Consider the following 13,843-nt stretch of genomic DNA (forward strand, 5'->3'; position numbering starts at 1 on the left):
CTGCAGGAAAGTTGGGAGGAATGGCAGATCTCAAGCCAAAGTTTCAGAGGACTTGTTAGAAACAATAATTCGGAGTTCAGAATTTCTGCCAGAGACCTGATGTGACAAGTGATATTCATCCAGCCGGGAGACTGTGCCATCCAGAATGTGTCTAGCTGAATTTCACACACAGCAAAGTGCTCTTGGAAAGGCTCCAAGACAATAATTATTGGATACCAGGGAGCTGCAAATAAGTGCTAAGGGATGAGGAAGCACAGCGCTCGTACAGATAACATCTCCCCGTCTGGCTGCTCAGAATCCCCCCTCCGCTTTGGCTGCCATGACAAAATCTCCATCTTCTCTTTCCAGCTGCTAACCGATGTGGAGCAAGATGAAAGAGTTGGGTGCCGGGAGACATTTTGTGGTACGCACCAAGTGCTCATGCGCCTTTCAAATCCAGAAGCTAGGCAGAGGCTCCAGGAGGCCCCAGCTAGCTCTCAGAACAAAGCTTCCCCATGATGACCATGGCTGCAACCCAAGCTCAGCTGCCCTATGGCAATGCTGCTCACAGGAGACAGGGTCCAGCCGTCCATCACAGCTTGTGATGCCAAACAGGGATGTCAGCACAGTGAGTATATCTGCAGTTTCTCCATGAGCAGTACATTCGCTACTCTGTGCAGACTAGGAGACATTTGTATATACAGAAATATTAAACCTTGTCATTTTTGTAGGGAAAGTGCGACTAAATGGTGAAATAAGCACAGAAATGTGAAAGCAAGGCAAGACATGCTTTGCTGGTTGGTAGGGCTGTTGGGCCAGTGTTAATGTTTGGTTATACGTCAGTCCAGAAGAGCACCAAAGCAGAGACTTACATTTTGTTTTAGTGTGGTGGAAAAACCACTGAAGGCAGTAGTGAAAAACATCGCTGCACCTGGGCCTGCTTTGCAGCTCCATTTCCTTTGATGGAAACCTGACCCCGAAAGAAAATCTATTTTCCTCCTTTTCCAAGACAATTGGTAGGTGCAGGAAAGAAAGCCAGGATGGATGTTTCCTTATATTCACTGAACTTCAGCTGTGACTGATCCCTTGCCCTTCAGTCTTTTCCATTTAAAAAGTAACCCTTGTGCTATCATTATCCCACGTAGGATCACATCATTGCCTAACTGCTTTGATAAAGCGTTCTTATGTCAGTGCATCATCAGAGGAGGAAGTGCTACTTCTGGGTAAAAATCATTTTACAGTGGAAGAATCACAAAGCTTTTAATGATGAAGCTAGAAAATAATCTGAAGCTTTTTGCCAAGTGTGTTTGATTCAAAAACAAAATTTCCATCAAATCCTCAGGGAGCAGAGCAACACTTCCTCCCCTAAATTTTAATGTAAGCCTAGGCAATGTTGGCAGAAGCCTGGATGGCTAAAGCAAGTACGGGAAAATTCTAATTCAGTAGGAGATGGAGAAAAAACAACAACAACAGATCTTGGTCAGTTCTGAGAGGGAGGATATCTGATACAGCTGCCGCTCTTTCAAGAATTACTTAAAAGCATCTTGACTATTTTTCTCTGGAAAATATTTCAATCAGAATATATCAAAAAACCTTTTCTTCCTCTTTCACTTTCTTCCTTCTTTCTTCCTTCCATCACAATGTAAGTTCTACCACAAGAGAAAGGGCAAAAAATCTGTACAGCACAAATGAGTCTCACTTCAACCAAATATTGCCATAAGTAATTATGTTTCTCTCTGTTCTTGTTTCAGACATATTGATGTTATGAATGAATTAACCAAGGAACATAATGCATCACTGCCAACTTAGAGCTAATCCTTGAAGTTTAGTGCTATTACTCTTAACATATTCCAGTTGGATCTCAAACCAAGACAGGCAAAAAAAAAATTGATACCACTGAAGGAGCTGGATTTTTTGTCAAGAAAGAGTTTCATGATTCCTTTGCTCTAGGGAAATTTAAATGAAGAAACATTCAGTCTGGAGATTTGCCTATTCTACTTGGAAAAAGTTTTTTAAAAAGATGGGTTGAGGAAATCAAGAAAACTGTGCAAAGAAAAAATAACATTTTTAAAGTAAAAATTCATGTTTATAATTTTTTCCATGGGACGTTTTGACAATTGACTGCCCACCCACTTTTTCTTCTGGAAGCTGCAGCCTGTTGATCAGAACCTGCTGGCGTTCTGCTGTGCATGTGTGCCAGCTAAAACTTCTCAGATTCCTCTTTTTTTTTTTTCTTGTTTTTTTTTTTTTTTTTTTTTTCTCATGGGATGAGACTATCTGTCTCAAAGAATGTTAGTGCCTTTTCCATCCAATCTTTTTTTTTTTTCTTTTTCCCCCTAAATTCGCAGAGTTACTAACATTCAGATTAAATTTGGGCAAGGCCAGAAATAGTGGAATTGCTGTAAGCATAACTCAGTTGCTGCTATTTTCACAGGCGAAGACCATCTCTGAGATCAGCTGAAGTTGCATGTTTTTCTGGCTCTGTGCAGAAGTAATCTGGAAGGAGCTCCTTTGACTCAAACATTTCAGCCAGACCTAAATCCTTGAGTGAGATTTCCACACTAGCATAAACTAAAACACATCTAAACATCTGCTGCTCAGCATGTCTGAGAGTTATCTCCCTCTACCTTCCGTAGCCAGATTCCTTGGTGCCATATATATATTTGTAGTTCGCTCTCTAATTTCCCTTCTTTTCCCCTCTGCCATGCCCTCCTGATCATCCTGTGATGGACCTGAACCTCCGTTAAATATGTCTCTTAGCCACTGTAGAAAAAATAATTTTTCCTTCTTGAATGATGGATCTGCTTGCTGTTTCCAGTGGACTCGCTTGTTGACTATTGACATGTGTTTTTTGGTACCACATATTCAGGACAGAGATGCTTTGGCAGACTGGAGCTCAGTAAGGTGCTGAGCTACTTTTTATAGCCAATGAGGTGAGCAGAGCATAACCAGAAGGATGCTAAGGTGCCCTGTAGTACCCTTATGTGTTTTCATTGACTTACCTCCTGATGTAGATGACTCTGGTAAATACAGAGAGGTTTTTGGAAGGGATGCAGACAGCTGAGGCAGCAGGGAGAGTTGAGAGCTTCAGAGGAGTCATTTGCATCTGGAGAGGTGACATGGAAGGTGCTTGCTTTTTTTTTTTTTTGCTTTAAAAATGGGAGGGGGGCAGTTTCATTTAGCAAAGAGCTACAGAGAAGACCTGTATCCATCTGACAACAATTCCCCAACAGAGAAAAGGCTGTTGTTTGCTGCATGAGCTGTATGTGGTTGCAGTTCTCTTCTTCCTCTGCCTCTTGCAGGTAGCATACACTTCAGGATGTAGCTTTGACACCTACAGTCTGCATGAGTTGTGCTTATAGTTATACGCTTATTAAATGATTGTGTGCATTTGTACTCAGACTATTATAAATCCATTACTTCCCTGAGGCCATAGGAAATGGTTTTAAAATGTGAGGCATTTCTACAGGGAATTGAAAGACAGCAATACTAAAGCAATGTACTTGGTTTGCACAGATCAATGTAGTGCAATAACTGGGATGATAAACCAGGCTTAAAACATTACAAACGTGATTGGATGAAAGCTTAACATGACATTGAGTAATTATCACTACAAAAGTCTCTTAAAACACCTTAAGAAAAAAACAACAACAACAAAAACCCGAACAGACTGGCAGTAAATCATAAAATAGAAATGATGGTGTTTGCACTCAGAACCGAGATCTGGGTAGTATAATCACAGAGTAGTACTGAAACTTCAAATTTGGCCTTCTCTTTTTTTATAAGATGGAGGTGGTGTAGGTCAAAGTCTTGGCATGGGAGGTATCAAGACATTTTCAACAATTTTGATTTTTTCACAAAAAAATACATGAAGACCTTTTCTTCATCAGTAACTTTGTTTCTCTGTCAGGTAAAAAGTGTTCCAAGTGTTCACTTCCTATCTGGGAAGTGAATCAAGGGAAAAAAAAAAAAAAGAAACAAATCAGTCTTTCAATTGAGATTCAAAAATAGTGATTAAAGTTCCTACCAGGTTCAGATGGTGGTGCTAGACGGAAGTAAGGCATAAATGTTACCCCGTGTGCACTGAGATTTACAGGCAATTTCAGGATGATGAGTTAATGCTTCATCCCAACGCAGGCAGACATGCTGTACAGGTTAGTAAGACTTCTTATTTTTTTCATGAATTTGTATTAAGCTGAAAATAAATACTAATGAAGGGAAATGTTTCCTTTTCTGAAGCACTGAGCCACTTAAAGGAATAATTTTGGGGGGGAAGAGTAGGAAGGGAGTTTATATCTCAGACTTCTGTCGTTATCTAGCTTGAACAGATGGAAGCTCAGCCACTTGTGATTAAATCAGTAAAATGAAGATGGACATCACTGAAATGGTGGTCGTTCATTTGCTCAATTCTAAAAAATTAACAATGATTAGCAATGGATATGGAATCCCGAAAAGGAGAATGAGCAGCCTTTTGCAATAACTCTAGTCATTGAAAGATGTGTTCCCACATCACATGCATTCATGGACAGGGAGCTTTGATTCTCCATTTCCATTTGGGATGCATTCAGCAATGGGACCCTCAGCAATGGGACCATGAACATGTCTGTATGCTCAGCACAGACAGCATGTTCCTGGTTTTCAAATAGACCAGTTGCTGCATAAGTCCACTTGGGATCTAGAAGTACAGGGTTCAGGACCCTGCTTTAGAGGAGGGTTTGAAACTCTCAGTCTGAAAGTGTCCAGTTCTCTTGGCTCTAAACTAATGTCAGTTATTTCAGGTCCTGTCTGAGAAAGTGGATTTTACCTCCTCCATCCCAGGATGTTGAAGAATGCAGCTTCTTTGAAAAGTAAAAAACCATATTAAATAGTAATTATAATTATAATTAAAAAAAAACAGTCAAATCAATAAAATATCACTCATTAGATCTTCAATCAGCTTCTCAGTGCTCCATTTTAATTAATTGCCATCTGGTGCAGCCCCTTCTCTCCCAAAGCAACTGGGAATATTCTTCTAGAGCAGGCACACAGCAGTGCTGCTCATATGCTAACCACTTCTGACTGGCGATCCTAGGAAGCCTGATTGTTTGAGGCAAATCGTCTCCCCAGGGACTGCATGATTTATTCCCTGCATTTGGGTTGCAAGGTTTTTTGTAGGGAAAAAAAAAAATACTTCCATGTCATTTATAATGGACTTCACTCCAATGAACGGACATCTTCTTGCATAATAGGACTGCGGCTTATCAAATAGTAAAACCTTGTCACTCTAAATTGCTGGGAACAGGACCAATCCAGCCAATGTTGATTCCTATGTCCACTTTGTCATGCCATGAATTTTTCAGTGGTTTCTGTGCGTGTAGGAGCCATGGCTGTCAGCAGGGAAGAGCCTTAGCGTGCCACAGGGAAGCTGCAGAGACAAGTGGGTGTGATTTCTCAGATTCTGCTCCTTAATATGTTATCCAATTTTAAGCACTACCTAATGTTCATTAGGGATGATCAGAAAGCCATATGGCCTAACAAATGCAATACGTAGTTCAGCATATTGGCAGAATGACTCTCTTAATTCTGTCTCCTATTCCACCCTCTGCCTGGTGGAGAGGATAGTGAGGAGGCTGGTTTCACCACGTTGAAGAGATGACAGACTTGATAACTTTAGTATGGAGCGTTTCCAGAGCCTAACAATGAATGGCACTAGCTTTCTAAGGGGAGAAAAAAATAGGCACAGATTTTCAAACACATCAGCAGGTTGCAAAAAATGTGCTGATTAGCCATTTGTATATCTGACTAGGGACAGTTGGCACTTGAGAGATCTCAGATTAATTTCTATTCCTGCAATGTTTTCTCTGTGTGACCTAGGCATACTATTTAAGATCCCCATGCTTAGATTCTACCACTATCTCTCTGGGATAGGAAGTGGGTCTCGGTACACACATTTATACAGAGACAATATGATCTGGCACAAAGCCTCTGAGAATATTTCACAACACTGTGGAAATCTTGGGCCTCTTATAATTGTTTATGTTTTCTTGGCCATCTAGAGTCAGTGAGAGCAGGTTGTCTAATATGGTGGAGGGGCATCAGGACCATCCCATAGAGCTGGACTTGTCTGTCCTGGGGGCTGGCTTCTTCCCACAGCAAGGTTTGCCCAGCCACCCTCCTACCCTCACATCCTGCTACCCATCACAAGCTGTAGCCTTGAATTTCCAATGCAGTGCTTCTGTGACCCAGGGTGATGGAGTGCCCACAAAACTTTTCCTACGATATTTTGGAAAATGTGATTTTAAGACGCATTGGTAAATTTGATGAATGATCTTCTTTAATACTTAATCCTTTCTGCTGTTCTTTTCTGCATAATCGAAAAAAAAAAAAACTGCAGAGAATTTGGGGTGACCCTTACTCTGCTGTAACCACTGTGTTCACCTCTCTTTTCAAGCCTGGGGTTTGAATGTGTGCTCTCCATAGTCACCGAGTGCCAGCAGGAGTGCACCTCTTATGCTACTGCATTTCCTCAGCAGTAGCACAGATGAGTAAATTTAGGCAAACGGCTTACTTGAAACAGAGCCCACAAAAAGGAAGAAAAATGACATCAGCAACAGTAAACTACTGTTGCAAATAACAGCAACGAAGTCTTAAAGCAAAGGTTGGCTGTGTCTATATAGAGGCAATACTTAGTGTCTGTGTGATATACAAGGCATCTTATCTCTTTGAGAGCAGGAGACTATAAAAATACAATTGCCAGAACGAAAGAAAATTGAAGCTGATTGCCATAGCAACAAAAGAATTACATTGATGAAACAGAAGCACATAAAATCCTTGTATGCTACATTAAGGACAAAGCAATCAAAAGTAAACAAGAGTGGATTGAAATTTGTTTGGCTGAAGCTGGAAATGACAAATGTATCCAGCTGATGGAGGGAGAAATAAGCCCACAAGCAGGGAAGGGGCAGCCCCACGGAGCCAGGGACTTATCCCTGATTTCCTCAAGGATCAAAAACTGAGGGACATAAGACTGCAGGTGCAGGGACTTCCCAGTCTTTGAAGGCAGTCGGTGGAAGGAGATCCCAGTCATGCGGTCAGTAACATCCAACGTCTTTCACCTGTACTTTTACACAGATCTCCACGACTTTCTCCCTGAGACTGCCTGGTTCCTTTCCCCTGCTGAATTTCTCTCAGCTGGGTGAAACAAGCTGCTACTGTAAAAGGGAGTTTTCTTTTTCCAGCTGCTTCTCTTGGAGCATCTTGCTCAGACAGGCAGTTACTTGGCCATGAAAAAACACATTCCATCCTCTATGGCACTGCACTTTTGCCCTATCAGGTCCAAGGGACATGATGGGACTGCAGACACTGCAGCAGAGCCAGCAAATTTGCAGAATGCACTGGTGAAACCACAACTACAGCCTATACAGCCACTCGGCAGTTTACTCATGTGAGAGGCTGAGAGGACTGAATTTCCAGACCTCAGCATGTCAAGCAGCATCAAAAGTGTAGTGGTAGATGCAGCACAGTGCTGTGCTTCCTCTTTGGGGTCCGAACCCCTGTTTGTGGATGGATTATTGCAGGCCTACTGGGTACTCTCACCTGCTGAATCATTCCCACAGACAGCTGGATGAATCTGCCTATGACACTAGCAGCATAAAGCTCAGTTATTGTTTTAAAGTTATTCCAGAAAAGGAGGGTGCTCCTATTTGCGTCCCGTTCCCCACCCCCCCCCCCCCCCCAAGCTCTAGCAGGCCTATCCTGATTATATGGAGAAAGGACACATGATGTTATCCATGTCAAATCCATCTGAATTGTCTATGCTATGTGGCTTGGGGCTTGGTCTGGAATAATAATAATAAAAATGTTTTTAAATGAAAGATATTTTCTGCATGCAGCTTTAATTAAAACCTTAATATTTCTTATCATAACAAAGCCTTGAAGTCAGTCCAAATGTTGTAGCTAAGCACAATGAAAGTATTCCAAGTGGTGGACTGACTTGTCCTTAAGATACAGGAACATTTAATCTACTAGATCTTAGACTGCAGTAACGACCAGACCTTTCAAAGTTAAGACAAAAAAAAATATCTTAAGACTAAAATAAAGTTGACAGTTCCTTTAATTAAACTCATCTTCCTTTCAAAGGAAGTGACAAAAAGAGTTAAGGAAGATTAATTAAGACTTAAATGCACTAAAATGACTCAAGGCATATTTAAGTAAGACTTAAATTAGTCTTTCATTTGGACATAGGAGATTCCATTAACAGTAATGAAATGGAGACAGCCAGATACTAAACCCTTTGCTCTAAGCGCTGCTTGGAGGCTGTTTCCAAAATCCTATCCATCTCCCAAATTTTATAACAATACTGATGGTTGTTTCTTTAATATTTTTGTCATCCTTTTTTTTTTAAAAAAAAAAATTTCTATTGTACTTCAAGAAAATTCTTAGCCCTATTTAGGTTTACATATTTCCTTACATGACAACCTATTCTCCTCCGCAGGACCCTAAGTGTAGGGATATATTCATTCCCTGGGACTGGCACCACTTTGGCTATTAGGAAATGTCAATTCAAACTGAAATCTTGCTCTCCATCTGGTAAACAAAAGATATCCATTCAGATTCCAGCTCTCTGGTGCTCCCTAAAAACCTGGTATTTACCAGGTAACTGCATTGTGCAGCAGTTCCAGCTACTGCATTAAGATGGCCCTAAGTTATGAAGAGAAAAATGCAGATAACAATTCTCTTGGTTTGCACTGAAGTAAAGGTTTGTAGCATCTTGCCATGCGCAGATGGGCATGAAAGTCATCCTGGTCACCATGGTAATAAGATAATCAAACCAACCCTTGAATTTTTAACTCTGGATGATGAACAGCAGAGACAGAAAGTATCTGGGCACAGGGAGAGAAAGAAGGTGTTACATGTGAAGACATCTGTGAAGGAGAATGGAGCTGCATCTACCAACCACAGGCAGGCTCTCAGGTGTTTCCTTCTCATGGGGGCACAAAAACCAGATCATTTTAGTAAGAAATCCCTACCAGAGCAGGAAGACAATGTTGGGAGCTTTCCCCAGCCCAAAACAGGATCACTCTTGTGTTTGGCAAATGAGTGAATTCGTGCCCAGGGTGGCTGCAGTGGGGACTCCTTGCCTTCTTCAGGGTGTCTCTGCTCTCCAGGTGGTCCACAGGCTTCTGCAATTGTTATCCTTGCCATTGCAGTTCCTTTTCTCCTAATCTCTTCTTTAAATCTGCCTTGCTACAGTTTAAACCCATCATTTCCAGTCCTGCCTAGTGTGGGTAGGGCAAGGGGACAGTTCAAAGCTTCTTTAAAGGACAATGGCTGTTATGATATATCCCTTTATCTTCTGTTCTTCAGGCTGAAACCCTCAGCTCATCTGGTCTTTCTTCAGGGTCATGTTGCTTAGACTTTCATTGTTCTTGCCATTCTCATTTATTTTCCTTTACTCACAAGAAATGCATCCTCCTTTCCAATTTTACTCTTGCAATAACAGGGCTCCTCCGGTGTTTGTCTTCTGTACATTGCATTTTCTGGTTCTCATTGATTTTATTTTATTTTATTTTTTATCTCCATCAAAGCAGACTGTAAAACCGGGGGGAGGGAGGAATTAACTTCTATTCATTTTTGTTGGGGTTGCAAATTGGATCCATCCATTTCTCTAAGCAGGAAAACAAACAAAATGCCAATACTCTGGGGAACACACGTAGCAAAACTATGCAACAAGAAAATCTGTAAACCTAGTTTCTCTCTGTGGGTGGCTAAATGCTGTTTAAAGCCATTTAGCATCACACACAGAGTTAAAGAAACAAAATAATAAAAGAAAGAAAGCTGCATCTTCCTACTAAGGAAGCCTTTTGTTTTCCCAAATTTACTGGATTGCTGATTTAGGATTGCAGGGTTGAAGCTATTTATGAAGGGGAGAAGAGTTTCATTTGGGCTTGTAATTGCATTAATACGCACTTGTGAATACACGCTCAATGCAATGCTCCGTGTCGGTTAAATTGCTACTCCTGTTGGCCAGAGTCCAAAAATACTTTGGGCACGGTGGAGAAGGAGACAAATGGGCACTGTTTTCAGGGTTAATGCTCACAGGCATTAGCAGGCATGGCAGTAGGGATAGGAAGGAAAAGATGATGAAAAGCTCAGGAAATACAATCCATTGCTGTCTTTTGTGCACAGCAACCTGGAGGGTTGCTGCAAGTGTCCCTGCTTGCTTCTGGTTAGGAGCCGGAGCTCTCTGTTATTGTAGGCATTCCTAAACTTGAACAACAGATGTACTGCAGGTGTCTGCAAAGTCCTGGAGGAGTGCTGGGGGTTGCTGGGTTTTTAATACCTTGGATAGGGGTAACATCAGGTCACTGCAGTAGGGAGGGATCATTTACTCTGCTGAACTCCATCCTGCTTTAATTGCTCTCTCTTACTAAATCCCAAATCAGTTAGTTGAAAACTAACTCAGATAGCACTTCAGTAAGCTGCTGTGACAGCAGCGTGAAGAGACCTGCATGCTCCTTATCTTGTAACACTCAGAGCCAGGAGATCTTCCCACATGCTTCAGTATAACTTCCAGGTCCTGCAAGAAGACATAAGCAGAGGTGCAGCTGGGATTTGCATTTCAGGCAGTTTACAGGTGATCCTGCCATGCAACTTTCCCTGCACAGAAGTCAAAATCTGCCTTACAGCTGGATGAAACAAGAAAAAAAACCTTTATTTTTGCTTCACTGATGCCCTGACCCATCATGACAGGACTGAGACTTGCATATTCTGCATTTCTTGTAGCATTCCATGCTGAAGTGCAGAGGAATAAGTGCAGGATAGAGCACAGAAGACAGAACTGTTTTTCCTAACCTGTAATACAGGCTTCTTTGAGGCTTTATGCTGATCTCACCTCAGGAAAAAAAGAAAAAAAAAAGTCTCCTAGTAGTGCAGTCTTCACATGTTATCTAGTAAAATGTAAAGTCACAGCTACACTCTGCTTTTAAACCCAACACACATTAGCCCCCAGCTGTAGCTATGGCCCAGCTAGTCAGATTACCCTGGAGCTATAGTTGAATGTTGGCTTGCAATTAACCCCTTTTCCAAAAGGGAAGAGCTTGGATTCAAGGTATCTGTCTTATAGAAGATCATGGGATTTCTCTTTCACAGAATCACAGAATTGTCTAGGTTGGAAGAGACCTCCAAGATCATCTAGTCCAACCTCTGTCCTAACACTAACAAGTCCTACACTAAACCGTATCACTAAGGGCTACAACTAAACGTCTTTTAAAGACCTCCAGGGATGGCAACTCAACCACCTCCCTGGGCAGTCCATTCCAATGCCTAACAACCCTTTCAGTAAATAAGTTCTTCCTAACATCCAACCTAAACCTCCCCTGACGCAACTTTAGCCCATTCCCTCGTCCTGTCACCAGGCACGTGGGAGAACAGACCAACCCCCACCTCTCTACAGCCTCCTCTAAAGTACCTACAGAGAGCGATGAGGTCTCCCCTGAGCCTCCTCTTCTCCAGGCTGAACAAGCCCAGCTCCCTCAGCCGCTCCTCGTAAGACTTGTTCTCCAGACCCCTCACCAGCTTTGTTGCCCTTCTCTGGACTCTCTCAAGCACCTCCACGTCCTTCTTGTAGCGAGGGGCCCAAAACTGAACACAGTACTCGAGGTGCGGCCTCACCAGAGCCGAGTACAGGGGGACAATCACCTCCCTAGACCTGCTGGCCACACTGCTTCTTATGCAAGCCAGGATGCTGTTGGCCTTCTTGGCCACCTGAGCACACTGCTGGCTCATATTCAGCTGCCTATCAACCAGTACTCCCAGGTCCTTCTCTGCCAGGCAGCTTTCCAACCACTCATCTCCCAGCCTGTAGCGCTGCTTGGGGTTGTTACGCCCCAGATGCAGGACCCGGCACTTGGCCCTGTTGAACTGCATACAGTTGACCTCAGCCCATCGGTCCAGCCCATCCAGATCCTCCTGCAGAGCCTTCCTTCCCTCGAGCAGATTGACACACGCACCTAACTTGGTGTCGTCTGCAAACTTACTGAGGGTGCACTCAATCCCCTCATCCAGGTCATCGATAAAGATATTAAAGAGGACCGGCCCCAGCACTGAGCCCTGGGGGACTCCACTAGTAACCGGCCTCCAACTGGATTTGGCTCCATTCACAGCTCTTTGGGCCCGGCCATCCAGCCAGTTTTTAACCCAATAAAGCGTACACCAGTCCAAGCCACGAGCAGCCAGTTTCTTGAGGAGAATGTTGTGGGAAACGGTGTCAAAAGCCTTACTAAAGTCAAGGTAGATCACATCCACAGCCTTCCCCTCATCCACCAAGCGCGTCACTTGGTCATAGAAGGAGATCAGGTTCATCAAGCAGGACCTGCCTTTCATAAACCCATGCTGACTGGGCCTGATCGCCTGCTCGCCCTGCAAGTGCCGCGTGATGACACTCAAGATAATCTGCTCCATGAGCTTCCCTGGCACTGAGGTCAAACTAACAGGCCTGTAGTTCCCCGGGTCTACCCTCCGACCCTTCTTGTAGATGGGTGTCACGTTTGCTAGCCGCCAGTCGACTGGGACCTCCCCTGATAGCCAGGACAAATGATGGAAAGCGGCTTGGCCAGCTCCTCCGCCAGTTCACTCAGTACCCTCGGGCGGATCCCATCCGGCCCCATCGACTTGCGTACATCCAAGTGTTGTAGCAGGTCGCCAACCATTTCCTCACGGATAGCGAGGGCCACATTCTGCTCCCCATCCCCTTCCACCAGCTCAGGGTACCAGGTATCCAGAGAACAACCGGTCCTGCTGCTAAAGACTGAGGCAAAGAAAGCATTGAGCACCTCAGCCTTTTCCTCATCTTTTGTAACTAAGTTTCCCCCCGCATCCAGTAAAGGATGGAGATTCTCTTTAGTCCTCCTTTTTGTGTTGATGTATTTGTAAAAACGTTTTTTGTTATCTTTAACAGCGGTAGCCAGATTGAGCTCTAGGTGAGCTTTGGCCTTTCTAATTTTGTCCCTGCACAGCCTCTCAACATCCTTATAGTCCTCTTGAGTAGCCCACCCTCTTTTCCAAAGATTATAAACCCTCCTTTTTCTCCTAAGCTCGAGCCACAACTCTCTGCTCAGCCAGGCCGGTCTAGTTCCGCGTCGGCTCGTCTTTGGGCACGTGGGGACAGACCGCTCCTGAGCCATTAAGATTTCCTTCTTGAGGAGCGCCCAGCCTTCCTGGACTCCTTTGCCCTTCAGAACCTCCTCCCAAGGGACTCTGCCAACCAGTGTCCTGAACAGCTCAAAGTCAGCCCTCCGGAAGTCCAAGACAGCGGTTTTACTGGTCCCCTTCCTGACTTCGCCAAGAATAGAGAACTGAACCATTTCGTGGTCACTCTGCCCAAGACAGCTCTCGACCACCACATCTCCCACCAGTCCGTCACTGTTTGTGAAAAGAAGGTCTAGCGGGGCACCTCCCCTGGTAGGCTCTCTAACCAGCTGCATCAGGAAGCTATCTTCCACGCTCTCCAGAAACCTCCTAGACTGCTTTCTCTGGGCTGTGTTGTGCTTCCAGGATATGTCTGGGAAGTTGAAGTCCCCCACGAGAACAAGCGCTGACGATTTCGCGGCTTCTGCCAGCTGCCTGTAGAACTCCTCATCAGTCATCCCAGTTCGGCGGCCTATAACAGACCCCCACCAGGATGCTTGCCTTGTTGGCCTTCCCTCTGATCCTAACCCATAGGGACTCAACCTTATCATTCCCAGCCTCAAGTTCCTCAACATCAAAACACTCTCTAATATAGAGAGCCACACCACCACCCCTTCTGTGCTGCCTGTCCCTTCTGAAGAGCCTATAGCCAGGCATTGCAGCACTCCAGTCATGAGAGTGGTCCCACCACGTTTCC

The sequence above is a fragment of the Anser brachyrhynchus genome, assembly GCF_964034855.1.
Source record: "Anser brachyrhynchus genome assembly, chromosome: 14".
In the NCBI taxonomy this organism is placed as follows: domain Eukaryota; kingdom Metazoa; phylum Chordata; class Aves; order Anseriformes; family Anatidae; genus Anser; species Anser brachyrhynchus.